Below are 17542 nucleotides of genomic sequence, written 5' to 3'. Positions count from 1 at the left end.
CTTGACAGATGGAACAAAACCTGGTGCCAAGAAAGAGGCTCAATTTCTGCGACATAAGACTCCACGATATTCCATTATAAATGGCATGCTCTACAAGAATGATTTTAACGAGCTTTACATGCGATGCTTAAGACCTTCTGAAGCACAAAAAACTTCTAGAGGAAATTCATGAAGGCATTTGTGGCAATCGCACAAGCGGACAAAGTTTGGCTCATAAGGCTTTAACAACATGTAACTAGTGGTAATATATGATGGCAGATGCCAAAGAATATGCTAAGAAGTGTGATAAGTGTCAATGCTTCTCTCCAATCAGCCATTTCCCAACTCAAGAGCTTTATTCTATCATTTTTCCATGGCCATTCACAAAATGGGGAATGGACATCGTCGGAGAATTACCTAGAGTAGCGGAGGAAAACATTATGCTTTGTTGGCTACGAATTACTTCACCAAATGGGTCCTCCTCAGCCACTCATGTAGGCGGAGGTGGAGGAGGGTCCTGCGGAACCTTGACTACCTGGCCTGATTGTTGTCCTTGACTTTATTATGAGGCATGCTTGATGAGTGAAGAACTACTCATAGGTGTTTTTGAGTTATGCTCTTAATGAAAGCATTAAAATGTTGACCAAGATTTTGGCCAACGACACTGGGTCAAATAAATGGTAATGAAAATTTAGAACTGAACTAAAGTATTAAACGACACCAAGATTTTTATCGTGGTTCGGCCTCAAAATGGTAATAACTTACGTCCATTTTGATACTTTTATTAATGTAGAATACTCAAACCCACGATTAGATGGGCTAGAATCAACTGAGTTTCGTGAGTCTGAGAGGGTACAATATGTGATGTATAAAAGCACGTAAATAATAACTTTTTCTCTAGGATCTTAAAGAATTACAGCTTATAAAATAATGATTCAAAAAGACTTCTATTTATAGGCTTAGTTATATGCATAAATGGGTATTAACTAGTCCTGACTGTAGAAGAAGTAGTTATCCGACCACGTGTCTTAACTAACTCTGAGCATTCCTTGAGCATTATCTGACTAGCCCTGATCGAGTATACATCCACCAGCCTGGTGAGCAATTTTTTGAAGGGCATTTGAGTAAGTCTGAATTAATATCAAGATGGCCCTTCTAATTATTCTTTGTTACCTGGTCGATGGTCGACTAGATTCTCGTTTGAACCTCCACATCTCTGGATTCCTCACCACAACATCATGCTAGTTTTTGGGTGAAATAGCCTTAAACAACCACCCAGACAATGGCACAAAAGATTTTGACTCATATATGACTAGTCATGTAACATCCCGTAATCCTAACCCTGAGACCACACCAGGGTACTAGTCATTTCTAATCATTTCAAAGATCGAAAACCAAATGATAAACTAAATAATGCATAAAACTTCATTAAAACATGCAGTATTCAGATATCCATAATTTAAAATAAAACATTAATTTAAATGTCAGTGAACAAACAAAACTAATTTTGGTCTTAATTCACATTAAAACATCTTTAAAACCATATGAATAACAATGTAAAGTATAACTTTGGCGTTAACGCCCCTTTGATCATAACAAGGTTGAATGGCTCTCATGGTATACATTCGTTTCTAGATTGGACTTCGCCTGTCGCCACGAAACAAATCAACATATGGCACCTGCAACACACAGTACCTATGAGTTAACGCCAGTAAGAAGAGCTGTGTAGGACACAATCCTCCAACCCACACTAAAACAACATATAACAAAAATATTATATTAGCAATACTAGACATACACAATCTATTCATAAAACAACATATACTATAACATAACATGTTCACAATCAAAATAAATCATATCAAAAACATAACTAACATAACATAGCATACCATAGCGGAAACACTCCAGCCGTAGACCAATACTATTTAGGTCAAGTGTGCAACTGAGCATGAAAACGTAAGCATGCATTTCAACATATCATATGCATGCAATATATCGTAACGTAAACATGAAAATTACCATACCGTAAGCATGTCACGCAAAACATACAACTTACAAATACATATCACGAATACACATATCATGCATAGCTTAAAACATAATCATACTTATGACATATAAATAAAACTATTCTTAAGTACGTCGAGCGTACACCCTGCGTGCAGGTGTCCACTCTTCTTACCTCAGGTCCAAGAAGCAACAATAGTTCCATTTCATTCAAGTCCCCTTACCGAGCCCTAGTCACAACATAGAATGCCAAAATCTTAATTTTCATATCAAACCAAGACTCTATTATAAATGTACCCATGCCCCTCTTAATGTTGATTCATACTCAAAATGTTCTCACAAAGTCCTAAAACCATTCTACACAGAACCCCTAATCGGAGACAAAAATCCTTTCTGGCTGAGTAGCGCGGTCGTGCTCACAGAGCTTTTTGACTTTCTGGACGTGTAGCACAATCACACTAGGCTTGAGCACAGTCGCGCTCGACGAGATTTCATAAATTGCAGGATGCAATTTTTATCCCATTTTCCCCAAGAACACGAACTTATACATCATCAAACCCAGATTTCAACCTACAATAACTCCATAATAAAAAAACCACGTTCCTGAACACATTTAATCATTAATTTATCACCATTTCATGAATTCATTCAAATATATCATAAATACATGGTTAGGGTTCAAGAACCCTAGCTTCATATTCAACCTCTATACAACTATTAACCATAACCTACATTCTTAATCACTACCTAGCATATTTCTACCATTGAATCACAAACATAGGCATCATAATATGCAATTCTAACGATTAAATCATGAATTCTACCTCCAATTCCCAAGAACAATAATAATCATATCATATAGTCTATAGAGTAATTCAATCATACCTCAAAGTCGATTCCTACTTAACCACCCTTCTAGGTCTGAATGAGAGAGTGAAAGAATTCCTTGCTTTGCTTGAGAAAGTGGCAGCCATACGCTTAACCTAGAGTCTCTTATTAATCAACTTATACTAACCTTATAACTAAAAGACTAATTTACCCCCAATTCTAACTTTCTCATAACTAGGATCAAGTCTTTTTAGTAATTTCACATAAAACTAGTAGTTTTCAATTTTCTTAATTAACTTATGGCCCAAAAGTCCTTTATATTATATTAAGGCCCTTAATTACATACTCTGTGACACTTATGCCCTTACAACTTGAAGGAATTATTGTTGTTACTCATAAACGTAAACAATTTCAAAAATTGCTCACATATCATATTTAAATCATAAACATAGTCAAATAGACACATAAACATGTATTCACATAAAATTACAAAAATATCCCTAATGGTTTACCATATTACGGAAATACCCCTCAAGGGTAAAATTACTTAATTGCCCTCTCAGGCCAAATTTCCAAATATCATTACTTGCTTGAACAGATATTACAAGTCATGACTTTAGAAGAAGCAGTTATGATAGTTGTGTATATTTTAAGAAGAATGAAGATGGGTCTTTTGTGTATTTGCTCTTGTACGTAAATGATATGTTGATAGCAGTCAAGAGTACAGAAGAGATTAGAAAGGTTAAGATACAACTTTATAAGGAGTTTGACATGAAATATTTAGGAGCTACAAATAAGATATTTTGTATGGAGATTCAAATAGATAAAAAGACAGGCAAAATGTATCTGAGTCAGAGAGGATACATTGAGAAAGTTCTTAAGAGGTTTAATATGCAAAATGTCATACATGTCAGTACTCCATTACCAGCTCATTTTAGAATCTGCTCTACCACCTCAATCAGATGTATGCTATGGTTTGTTCACATCTAGATCTATCATATGCAATCAATGTTGTCAATGTAAACATGGCCAATTATGGTAAGGAACATTAGAAAGCATTTCAATGGATTATGAGATAATTGTGTGGGTGTATTGATGTTTGTTTACATTTTGGAAGTAATAGAGTTGGAGTTTTGGGATATGTTGATTCAGATTATGCTCGAGACCTTGATAAAAGAATATCTCTTACGTGCTATGTTTTCATTGTTGGAGGTTGTGTTATTAGTTAGAAAGCTACTCTTCAACCTACAGTAATTTTGTCCGCTACTAAAGTAGAATATATGGCAATTACAGAAGCCTGTAAGGAAGCAATTTGGTTGAAAGGTTTTTTCAATGTGCTCAATGATGACTTGAAGATGTCCACAGTCTTTGGTGATAGTCAAAGTGTTATTTATCTTACAAAAGATCACATATTCCATGAGAGGACGAAGCATATTGATGTTCGCTTTCATTTTGTGCATGATATAATTGATCATGGAGACTAATTTGTGAGCAAGATCAATACCCATGATAGTCTTGCTGATATGATGACCAAGTATTTACCTGTAGCCAAGTTTGAGCACTACTTGAACTTGGTTGGTGTTTGTTGAGTTAGCCCTTTGGGGCTTTGTGGAAGATGATGATTTTGTGTATGTTGAAATCAGTTCTTATTCTAAGTATTAGATTTTATGTTAAGGTGGAATTTGTTATATTAGTGACCCAAATTCTAAAGGCCCAGCCCAAGAAGCTATATCATTTTAGGGTTTCCCTTTTATGTATACACTATGAGTTACATGAATGCTCTCTAAGTTGTATTGCTTAAACACTCTTGTATCACTTTTTGACATAGTGAATTTCTCTTCTCTGCCCGTGGTTTTTCCCTTCGGAGTTTCCACGTAAATCTGTGTGTGATATTTACTTTTTTGTTAATTGTCTATTATTATATTTTCTACATTCATGATATTCTTGAAAGCACACCTCCATGATTGGAGAAGAAGTTTGTTTATTCATGATAGAAGAAAAATATTATTCTACTTCCTTATATAGTTACACCATCACACTCTTTGTACACACATGATGTTGAGGGTTAGGCTATCGTTATCCCAAAAATTTGAAAAGAATGACGTGGCAGTAAAATTGGCACATGACATGAGTTAGTGGGGTGATCTGGCTTAGTAATAGCCCAATACATCAGTTAAGGAATTGGACAGATAGTCAAGCCAGATGCACCCGATCGAAGAGAATATTAGGTCTGAGGGTTGCTTGGCTTAGACCCCAGTTTGAAGACCCTAATAATTGATCTGGAGCCAAGTCCAAGAAGTTGAAGGGGAGGTTTGGATTTTGGTTCAAAGGATAAAATAATTAGATCCGATCGGACCTAAGCTTAGGAGATCTCTTGTTAAGTTTGGCTCAAATGTGTTCAAAGAGAATGACCAAGGCTCAAGTTTTACTCAAAGGGAAAGCCGCATGATGGCCGATCGGGTATGTTGTGGGCTTGAACGAAGTGAGGAGAAGGTTTTAAGGTCCGATCGGACTAAGGTTGAAAAGGAGAGACTCGGACCATTTTGGTCCGAGGAGAAGGGCACTATGTCCGATCGGACATACCCATAGGAGAGGTACCTTTGATCGTTTGGGTCCAAGGTGATGGTATGTAAAAGAAGGCTCGGACCATTCTGGTCCGAGGAGAAGACTCCAAGGTCCGATCGGACCTTGGTTGAACAAAGAAGGCTCGGACCATTTTGGTCCGAGGAGAAGAGTATTATGTCCGATCGGACATGATGCCTATGGGGGGTGTCTTGGACCACTTTGGTCTGAGGAGGTTGCATGAAGAGATGGCTCGGACCACCTTGGTCCGAGGAGGAGAGTGCAAGGTCCAATCGGACCTTGACTGAAGGAGCCAAAGAGGGTGGTTTGAACCACCTTAAGCCAAAGAAGGAACCTATTGTGTCCGATCGGACACACTAAAGGGGTATACCTCAAATTTTCCCGAAGTAAGAAGCAAAGTAAGTATCTTCGGACCACCTTGGTCCGAGGAGAGCCAAATGTACATGACCTTTGGTCCGAGGAGAGCCATGCACATACCACTTTTGACCTGCGAAAAGCTTGAAGAGTAATCAACATGCATGAGAGACTACGTCAAACTGCCCCAAACTACTTCAGTGAGAATTGGTCTAAGCATCCGGGAATCTCTCACTCTTCACTCGAATTTAGGGATTAGTTGTATTTTAAACATTTATTTTGTAATATAAATATAAGGTAAATAATGAAATATCCCTATCAAAAAGGGGATATCAGTTAAGAATCCCAGGTCTATAAATAGAGAGTTGGGAGGATCGTAAAAAGGACTTTTGGCAAAATAAAGAGTTAACCTGTGTTCTAGAGAGAGAAAGTGTTTTTCCCTGAGAGAACCCTTTTCTTGTATTCTGGAATATTTTGCACTGAAGAAACTCAGTTGACACTATTCATCTGATCTTGAGTGTGAATACAGTAATAAAATCTCTAAGTGGATTAGGCTATTACCGATTATCGGGGCTGAACCACTATAAAATCTCTTGTTATTTACTTTCATTATAAAAAACTGTCTGTTGTCGTTTATTATTCTCTTGAAGGCTTGTCGTAGTTGACGTTCCTACGTCGTTGGCTAAAATCACAGTCAACATTTTGGTGCTTTCATTGAGAGCCTGAAGAGAAGACAGACAGTCCCTGAAGCAATATGGCGCCTAAGAACACCACCACGGCCTCCAAGAGGGCAAGCACCTCCAAGGAACATGCAAGATCGGAAGGCCCCAGCGTTCAAGATCGTGAGAATGAGCCCAGGGTCGTGCTCGAGGATGTAGCTCCTGAAGTTGAGGAGCTCCAGGAGACCATGAACGCGTTCCAGGAGGAGTTGGCCCAGTTCAATGCTAGGCAGGAGGCCTTTGCTAAGGAAATGGCCAAGTAGAGACGAGAGATGGACGCTAGGAGCGAGGAGGTCCGTCGACAGCAAGAGGAGGCCGACAGGCGACATCGCGAAGCTGCACTTGCTCTGGAGGCAGCTACGCAATTAACCCGAGCCAACGCTCAAGCTGTGCCTGGGGTGACACCCACCCCAGAGGCAAGGACCACAGAGGCTGGTCATAAGAAAATTGATAGACCAGGCAGGGGTGGCGGTAACCCACCTGGTCATGAGGAGGAGGGAGTACGATCACGCACTGCCTCTACCCAAAGGGGGAATTCTAAGACCCCCTCAAAGAGCCACAGATTAGAGACTTCCAGGTCAGGGAGTCATAAGTTTGGCAGTAAGAAAACACCTTCTGAGCAGGGGCACAACAAAGCTCCTCGTGGCAAGGAGACTTCCCACTTCAAAGATGGACATGGGCGTGATGAAGCTGACAGTTACCACACCAACCAGTCGAAGGAGAAGAATAATAACCGACGAGGAGGAGAGGATCAACCGGCTCAAACGGGGAAGCCACCACGGCATCCCAACCAGCGTAATGGCAAAGACCACGCTCCACCTAGTAGAGCTTCCGAGAAAACTCGGAGTACGGTGTTCGACCGGTTGGGAAAGAACACTGCTCAGAAGGACCTGAGGGACGTCATTGATGACAGAAGGAGGACCGTTCCGGTCGAAGGGCAGGAGCCAATCCGTCCTACCAGTCGAGTAGAAATACTCGATGTTGATACGCTGGATAGGAGCGCCCGACCGAACGGCCCCGAGAGTGCGTCCCCAGCAGTGGCCCCGGGCATCCAAGCCCAGCTTAATGCTTTAACGACGGCAATCCAAAGTTTAACAAAGCAACCATTCATTGATCCGGTAGACCACAGAAGTGGTAGCCCTTTTTGCGCTAGGATAAGAGCAGCCCAACCACCAAGGAAATACAAAGCGCCGGTATTGCCGGTTTATACAGAAAAGGCAGACCCGGCGAGACACGTTGGGAAGTTCAAAGATCAGATGGAGCTGCTTGGGGTGAGTGATGACTACCGCTGCAGAGTCTTCCCCACCACCTTGTCAGACACTGCCCAAGAGTGGTACTGGAAGTTCAAACCCGACTCCATCACCTCTTGGGAGAGCTTTAGGAAGGAGTTCTGCAGGCAGTTCAGTACTGCCCGAACCCCTCCCGTTTATGCCAACCACTTGGTGGACATTAGGCAGGGTAAAGATGAGTCTCTCAAAAACTGCATTCAAAGGTTTATGAGAGAAGCCAATCGGGCTACCGCGGTTGGAGATGAAGGGAAAATGGTTGCAATCTCCTCCGGTATTATTTATCGAAGTCCTTTGTGGGACAGCATCCACCGCCATCCAATTTCAACTTTACAAAAGTTTTTGGACTAGGCAGATAAATACATGAAGTTGGATGATGCCATTGAGAAAGGAGAGAACGGGTTGAACAACCCAAGTGGATCAGATGAAACTCCGAAGGATAGCGGAAATGATCAAGGCGGTAGTAAGAAACGTGGGAATAACGGATCTGACCGCCGCAATGAGAAGAAAGCTAAGTCAGGATCCAATGACAAGCCTACGAAGTATGAACCTCGATTCACCAACTACACCACCCTTTCAGCGACTCGAGCGGAGATCTATCTGGCCAGCCATCAGGAGGTCCCTTACCGGAGACCCCCACCAATCAATAAGGAAATGAGTAAGAGGGATAAGAACAAGTTCTGTCGTTTCCATGGAGACTATGGTCACGACACGAATGAGTGTAATCACCTTAAGGATGAGATAGAGTTTCTCCTCAGGTCGGGAAAGTTAAAAAAGTATAAGGCAGAGAAGACCCAGGGAGAGGGTAGCAGCAATAATCCCGGGTTCAAGCGGCAACGGTCCCCACCTTTACAACCTGAACCTGTGGACTTCACACTAGATACAACATGTGGAGGACCACATCTTGCTGGGGATAGCAACAAGGCGAGGGAGAGGTATGCTCGCACCCTTCGACATGAGTTGGGGGCGACGTCCACTTCCGAGGTTATGACGGTGGAGGAGAGACCATCGAAGAACCCAAGGTATGAAAGTGAGTCCCTCACTTTCACTGAGGAAGATGCCAAACATGTGAGGTATCTTCACAATGACCCTCTTGTTGTGACAGTTCAAATAGCTAATATGAAGGTGAAAAGATGTCTGGTTGATATGGGAAGCTCCGTAAACATTATTTATAAGTCCTCTTTTGAAAAAATGAAGTTATCCATCAATGACTTGAAGCCATGTTCTCACGTCATTTATGGGTTTACTGGAGAGGGAATGTCACCAGCTGGGACGATAAAGTTACCAGTCACCACGGGGGAAGCCCCCAAGCATGAAACCGTGATGACTGAGTTTTTGATTATTGACTGCCCATCTGCCTACAATGTGGTTATTGGTCGACCACTACTCACCAACTTGCATGCAGTAGTTTCAATTTGGCACCTCTCTATGAAGTTCCCGACCAGCGCTGGCATAGGTTGCGTCCAAGGAGACTAAAGGGAAGCTAGAGAGTGTTATAATGCCTCCATAGCTAAGGCAAAGAAAGGTGCCCAGGAGAACAACATGATTGTATGCGTTGAGAGAGAGGAGGTGGATAAGATGGATGTAGACCGTAATCTTGTAGTAGTGAACTATGAAGAATTGTTGGAGGAGTGTGGCCAGGAGAGCACTCCTAGTTTAAAAGAGCAGAAGACCCCATCAGGTGATGAAGTCACCAAATAGGGCATTGCCCAAAGCAAGGGAAGAGATATTGATCCTCGCTTTGGGGATTACGAGAGTGATGTGGGACCGTCCGAGGAGTTAGAGGAGGTCCCTATAGATGAGAATGACCCGACAAGAGGGGTCAAGATTGGGAAGAAGTTGAAAGCTGAGGTGAGAATACAGCTGATAGAATTCTTGCGAAGAAATCAAGATATCTTCGCCTGGTCTCACAAGGATATGGTGGGTATCTCACCAATTGTGATCAACCACGGGCTCAACGTGGATGAAAGATATCCAGCGGTACAGCAGAATAGGAGGTTGCTTGACAAGGATCGAGCAAAGGCTCTTAAGGAGGAGGTAGAGCGATTGAAGGAGAACGGGTTTATTAGAGAGGCATACTACCCAGCTTGGGTTTCAAACCCAGTCTTGGTGCCTAAACCCAATGGAAAGTGGAGGACTTGTGTAGATTTTACTGATCTAAACAAAGCGTGCCCGAAGGATTGTTTTCCTTTACCGAGAATAGACCAGTTGGTGGATGCAACCTCTGGTCACGAGACCTTGTCCTTCATGGACGCATATTCGGGATACAACCAAATCAGCATGCATCCTCCTGATGAAGAGCATACCAGCTTCCGAATGGACATAGGGCTGTATTGCTATAGAGTGATGCCCTTCGGATTAAAGAATGCAGGAGCTACCTACCAGCGCTTGGTTAATGGTATGTTTCGTGACTTAATCGGCAAGAGCATGGAGGTATACGTAGATGATATGCTGGTGAAGTCAAAGGTAGCTGGCGGGCACGTGGGAGACTTAGAGGAGTGCTTTGCAATCTTAAGGAGGTATAACATGAAGTTAAACCCCCTCAAGTGTTCATTTGGAGTGGGTTCTGGGAAATTCCTTGGGTTTATTGTCAACTCCCGAGGAATAGAGGCAAACCCAGAGAAGATCAAGGCTCTCATAGAGATGAAGTCTCCGACAAGAATAAAGGATGTGCAAAGCTTGACTGGGCGGATTGCGGCTCTAAGCAGGTTCGTCTCAAAATCAACGGACAAGTGCGTCCCGTTTTTTAACTTGCTTAAAGGAGGCAAGAAGTTTGAGTGGACTGCAGAGTGTGAGCAATTTCCAGGCAATAAAGGAGCATTTGGCTCAACCTCCTGTTCTTTCTAAGCCAGTTGATGGAGAGGACCTATTTATGTATCTAGCAGTCACGGAACACGCTGTTAGTGCTGCCTTAGTACGTGAGGAGGATAAGGTGCAGCACCCAGTGTATTACGTTAGCAAGCGTTTGGTGGGAGCGGAGTCCCGATACCCCATGATTGAGAAGTTGGCTTCTTGCTTGGTACTTGCGTCACGAAAGTTGAGGCCGTATTTCCAAGCTCACCCCATCAAGGTCCTCACTGACCAGCCCCTTCGCCAAGTTTTACAAAAGCCGGAGTCGTCTGGTCGACTACTTAAATGGGCGGTCGAGCTAGGCCAGTTTGAAATCAAGTACCAACCAAGGACTGCTATTAAAGGTCAAGCCTTGGCAGATTTCATCGTCGAGTGTACCGGAATCGTTGAGGTCCCTGACCAGCAGGAGAGTGTTACTGGGCTAAAAGAAGAAATTCTTGCTTGGCAACTTTTCGTTGATGGATCGTCGAATGAGCACCATTCAGGAGCTGGGATTATACTAGTCACACCAGAGAAGCACCGAATTCATTGTGCACTAAGTGCCCGGCCAGATAGTCAAGCTAGATGCACCAGACCCCAGTTTGAAGACCCTAATAATTGATCTGGAGCCAAGTCCAAGAAGTTGAAGGGGAGGTTTGGATTTTGGTTCAAAGGATAAAAGAATTAGGTCCGATCGGACCTAAGCTTAGGAGATCTCTTGTTAAGTTTGGCTCGAATGTGTTCAAAGAGAATGACCAAGGCTCAAGTTTTACTCAAAGGGAAAGCCGCATGATGGCCGATCGGGTATGTTGTGGGCTTGAACGAAGTGAGGAGAAGGTTTTAAGGTCCGATCGGACTGAGGTTGAAAAGGAGAGGCTCGGACCATTTTGGTCCGAGGAGAAGGGCACTATGTCCGATCGGACATACCCATAGGAGAGGTACCTTGGATCTTTTGGGTCCAAGGTGATGGTATGTAAAAGAAGGCTCGGACCATTCTGATCCGAGGAGAAGACTCCAAGGTCCGATCGGACCTTGGTTGAACAAAGAAGGCTCGGACCATTTTGGTCCGAGGAGAAGAGTATTATGTCCGATCGGACATGATGCATATGGGGGGTGTCTTGGACCATTTGGTCCGAGGAGGTTGCATGAAGAGATGGCTCGGACCACCTTGGTCCGAGGAGGAGAGTGCAAGGTCCGATCGGACCTTGACTGAAGGAGCCAAAGAGGGTGGTTTGAACCACCTTAAGCCAAAGAAGGAACCTATTGTGTCCGATCGGACACACTAAAGGGGTATACCTCAAATTTTCCCGAAGTAAGAAGCAAAGTAAGTATCTTCGGACCACCTTGGTCCAAGGAGAGCCAAATGTACATGACCTTTGGTCCGAGGAGAGCCATGCACATACCACTTTTGACCTGCGAAAAGCTTGAAGAGTAATCAACATGCATGAGAGACTACGTCAAACTGCCCCAAACTACTTCAGTGAGAATTGGTCTAAGCATCCGAGAATCTCTCACTCTTAACTCGAATTTAGGGATTAGTTGTATTTTAAACATTTATTTTGTAATATAAATATAAGGTAAATAATAAAATATCCTTATCAAAAAGGGGATATCAGTTAAGAATCCCAGGTCTATAAATAGAGAGTTGGGAGGATCGTAAAAAGGACTTTTGGAAAAATAAAGAGTTAACCTGTGTTCTAGAGAGAGAAAGTGTTTTTCCCTGAGAGAACCCTTTTCTTGTATTCTGGAATATTTTGCACTGAAGAAACTCAGTTGACACTCTTCATCTAATCTTGAGTGCGAATACAGTAATAAAATCTCTAAGTGGATTAGGCTATTACCGATTATCGGGGCTGAACCACTATAAAATCTCTTGTTTTTTACTTTCATTATAAAAAACTGTCTGTTGTCGTTTATTATTCTCTTGAAGGCTTGTCGTAGTTGACGTTCCTACGTCGTTGGCTAAAATCACAGTCAACAGCTATGAACAACCTTTATTTTGTGATACAACTTAAAACAAAATAAAAATAATCAAACTTTAAAGATAGTAAAACACAAATTACATAAACACAAAGAGATCAAGGTGTAGAGTAGACCTTTCTTAAAGAACAACCCTTAGAACTTAAAGTCACAAAGCTATGATTTTATGTGAAATACAAAAGTTGCAAGGCTTGACACAAACCAAAATTTGTTGTCCAAAAATCTCTATTCCCAATGGGATGATATTGGGATACATAGGTATTGGATCTTCTTACAAGCCAAGCTTTCTTGATGAAGATCCTGGAGAAAACTAGTAATCTTGAAAGCTAGAGAGAGAGATCTTCTTTTTAGAGAGAGATAGATGTGAGTGATCAATTTACCAATTAACTAATATCAACCCTTTAAATAGTATAATAACCTCATTAGACTCAAGCAATGAGATTAAAGCATTTAAATTTAAGTTTTGGAGCTAAAATACGTAATTGTACAAACATGCACGTACAGCCCAAGCAATGTATCGCCTGGCACCAAGCGATGTATCGACTACCACGCGATGCATCGCCTAACACTAGGCAATGTATCGCCTGGGCTGTTTCAGGCTATTTTTCATGGGCCAGACGACATCCCAATGCCTCCGACTCTACGCTCCAAAATTTGTGTCAAAACATCCCCAAATTCTCCAAAATTTCTTGGGTACTCTTATATAGTCCAAAGAGACATTTTGGACCCAAAAAAATGATTTATAAATGCTTATACCAAAAGTAAACTTTCCTATGTTGACTTTTGTGAAATCATTATTGTTTTTGCACATCTTTGTGCCTAAACAATTTCACCATGTATTTAACCAATCTCAACATTCCCTCACTTGGTTAAATGCGTCCCCACTTCTCTAGCCAAACAATATTAGTGCATAAAGTAAATTACATTTTGGGTTTGAACTTTACCTTAGTGAAAGCACTACAAAGCTTAAATCGAAATGCTAAGGTATTCTTAAAGATTGAACCGAACATTCTTAGTGATAAAAACCGGTAATGTCTCACACACTTCTATCTGATTACTTATGTACTTCCCACTATTCGTGCTCAACACTATTAATGGCCTTATGCTTGATCCATTCATGAACCATCTGGAGAGAAAACTCTTACTTTCTCGAGAGGCGGCACCACCCCTAGGTTCACATAGGAGAAATTCTTACAGCATTTTTGCTACCTTTAGAGATGCTTTTTTCTCTTCAACTAAATTGCATTAAAAAACTAAGGCTTAACCCTCATGTTCGGTAGCAACCAACATTAGATCACCCTTGATGGGACCTTTAAGTTGTTCATGTTGAAACTGATCCCTTATCGAATGACTTGCTCTTACCCAATGAACTCTACATCGATGTAAACGAGTTTTGAGTTGGATTGCCATCATTGGGGAATCTATTTATTAAGAAGTTTTAGTCGCATCTCTTTATTTGTAGAACTAACCAAATCTCTCCCAAGAGGATTGGTAAACGGATCTACTAAGTTCTAACATGATTTCACATATGTAATTGATATGATCTTATCAATCAATTCCCTCACATAGTCATGTCTTAGAATTATATTTCTAGACCTTCCATTATAAATTTTGTTGTAAACTTTAATCAAAGTGGCTTGATTATTACATTGTATCAAAATTTTTGATACATCAACTGTGATTTTCGGTATCTCCAACATGAGATCTCTTAGCCGCTCAGCCTCTTTACTGGTTTTCGCTAGAGCTACAAACTCGGATTCCATGGTTGAGTGACATATACATGTTTCTTTCTTAGATCCCCAAGAAACCACACCCCACCAAGGGTGAACACCCAACCAATTATGGACAGATTATCTCCTACAACGGATATCCGACTTGCGTCGAAATATCCCTCGAGTATCTTAGGAAACTTAGAATATTGGAGGCATAACTCTTTGGTCCTTTTAAGGAATCCAAATACTCTTTCAACGGCCTTTCAATGTAAGATACTTGGGATGCTAGTAAACCTACTTAATTTACTACCTGCAAATGCAATGCCCATTCTAGTACAATGAGCGACATACATCAAACTCCCATTTGCACTTGCATACTCTAGTTGAACCACTACTCTCCCTTCATTCTTTTCAAGATTTTGACATTGATCGAAGGATGTGTTTTCCTCTTTGATATTAAGATGGCCAAACTTATCAAGCGTGTTCTCAACATAATGACCTTGACCTAAGGCATACCCATCAACATTTCTTTTAACTTTAATACCTAATATGGTAACAACATCTCCAAGGTCCTTCATTTTGAAGTTAGAAGATAGAAACTTCTTTGTTTCTATAATGCCTTTCATGTCATTACTTAATATCAACATATCACTAATATATAGACACACTAAGATGACATGGTCATCACAAGTCTTAGAGTATAAGCACTTGTCCTCACTATTGTGTCTAAATCAAACAAACAAAAATGGCATCATCAAACTTCTCATGCCATTATTTTGGTGCTTATTTTAAACCATATAATGATTTAACAAGCCTACACACCTTATGTTCATTTCCCCTTAGAACAAACTCTTCCGGTTGTTCATGTACACCTCCTCATTGAGGTTACCATTTAGGAATGTCGTTTTGACATCCATTTGAAGAACATATAGGTTGTGTATTGATGATAAGACAACAATAATCTTATATATGTTGTCCTAGATACTGGTGCAAAGGTATCAAAATAATATATACCCTAATTTTGTCTAAACCCTTTGGCCACCAATCTTGCCTTATAGGCTTGGATGGTCCTATTAGTGTTGTATTTATTTCGAAATACCCACTTGCAACCTATTGGTTTTGATCCTTGTGTTCAATCAACAATCTTCCAATTTTGGTTAGACATAATTGAATCCATCTCATCATTTATTGCTTCTTTCCAAAAGCTAGAGTCCCTTTAGGACATGGCTTCTTAGAAAGTCTTAGGATCATCCTCCACTTGAAGTACCATAGGATACTTCCAAGTGTTTCCCTTATGGTTTCCCCCTATTGGGTAAAGAGTCTCCATGTAGCGTCCCAAAACTCCTAATAAGGTTTAGTACATTGATTAGTGTGTTGGGAGGGCATAATTAGAATAATCTGTGAATTTTGTGATTTTAGTCATATATATGTGTGATTAGGTGGATTATATGAGTTATATTATGATATGATTGTCTATGCATGTTTATGTGTATTAAATATGCTTAAAGGCCCTATTTTGTCAAAAGGGTATTTTTGTAATTTTGACCTATTGAGGGTATAATTACAATTTTTTATGCTATGTGCTTGAGACCACATTATTATGTGGGTATATTCATGATATTCGACATGAGTCAATCCTTTCGAGCAATTTATCAGAAAAGACACAACGGGGATTAATACCCGGCTCGAGGTGAGCCACAAGTATTTTGGTAAGTTAGCACATATTTGGGATTTATTGGTAAATGGGATTGATTGGGAGAAATGTTTGGGTTTGTGGACTTAATTTGGAATTGGTGGTGAAATTTGAGGTTTAGTGGGGATTTAAGCTAAATGACCAAAATGCCTTTGGGGACTAATTGGAGGGTAATATGAGCTAGGGGAAAATGGTCTTTTACCATGAAAATAGATAAAAATTTAACTAAGTCTGAAGCTCATCTCATATACACATTAACCATTCTCTTTTCTCTCTTGGTTTCCTTTCTTGAGGGGTTTTGGAGCTAAGGAATTTTCAAGCTAATGTTTGGAGAATTGGGAGAAAATTGGAGGAGATTGAGCTCAAGAGAAGACTGCCAACTGCTAGGAGAGTAGTTTTGGCACGAGATTCATATCATAATTTAGAGTTAAAGCTCTTTGGCTTGCTCATATTTTTCTTGGGTGTCCCTCATAATTTTTGGAGGTGTTCTTTAGAAATTAAGGTGGTTCTGAAAGCTTAAAGTTTCTAGGGAGTTCTGGTATTGCTGTTCCTGGTGGAAAATGTGAGTAGTGGTTGTTCTACATCTGAATTTGGGCTGTGATTCTTGGATTTTTGGGGTAAGCTTTCAAAGTTTAAGCTCAAATGGTAAATTTTGATAATTATGTGTTTTGGCGTGTTTAAGTGTATTTTGATGTTGTATTGAGGTTTTAGAATTAGTCGGTGATCGAATGGTGGGGAAAATTTGGCTGGTATTGTGTTAGGATTAGATTTTTGGTGTTTGAAATGCAAGGGAAAAACACAGCTCTGGGTTTTTTGCAATAGCGCTGCGACGCTTGGAAAGAGCACCGCGACCCACTTGAGTTCCTTAAGGGCAGGGTTTGTTCTCTGATCGTCACGGCCCTTCCTGAGGGCATCGCGACGCTAATGTGGGATTTTTTATGGGAAAATGTCTCTGTTTGTTGGAGCATCATGACCCTTTACAGGAGGCACTGTGACCCAAAATGCACGATTTTTATATAGGGGCTTCTCGGTTTGTTTTAGAGTTGTGGCTCTACAAGGGTATGCCACGGCGCTAATGCAGTTTCAGAGTACCTTTGTTTAGGGTTTTTGGGAAACAAAAGTAAAGAGCTCGGGGGAAATTCTGCTACCTGGTTTAGTCGAATCTAAGGTCCCAGGAGCTAGGGATTGGTCTTGGAGCCCATTATCTGAATTATCCTTATTAATGTACCATTGGTATTGTGACTAGGGCTTTCTGCAAGGCTCGAGTGAAATCGTACTCAGGGTCGCTTCGTTAAGTTGCTAAGGAATTTAAGGTAAGAGAACTGACACTTGCACCGTGTGTTGGGTACTAGCACTATTATCTGAAAATAGTTATGACTGTACTTGAATTGTGAATAATGGTTGTGTGACACTATCTGGTTTTTTCTGTTGCACATGATTTCTTTATAGTTAATTGTGGGTGATCAACACTGGCTGTAATCAGAAAATTGCATGTGTAATCTAAGTTGAGATGGCGGGGCCACTTAAAAGGTTATGAACCCATTGGCTCGGCAATGGTCGTGTGCATGA

Source organism: Humulus lupulus, chromosome 4, assembly GCF_963169125.1.
Source record: "Humulus lupulus chromosome 4, drHumLupu1.1, whole genome shotgun sequence".
NCBI lineage: Eukaryota > Viridiplantae > Streptophyta > Magnoliopsida > Rosales > Cannabaceae > Humulus > Humulus lupulus.
This window is presented reverse-complemented; position numbering follows the sequence as displayed.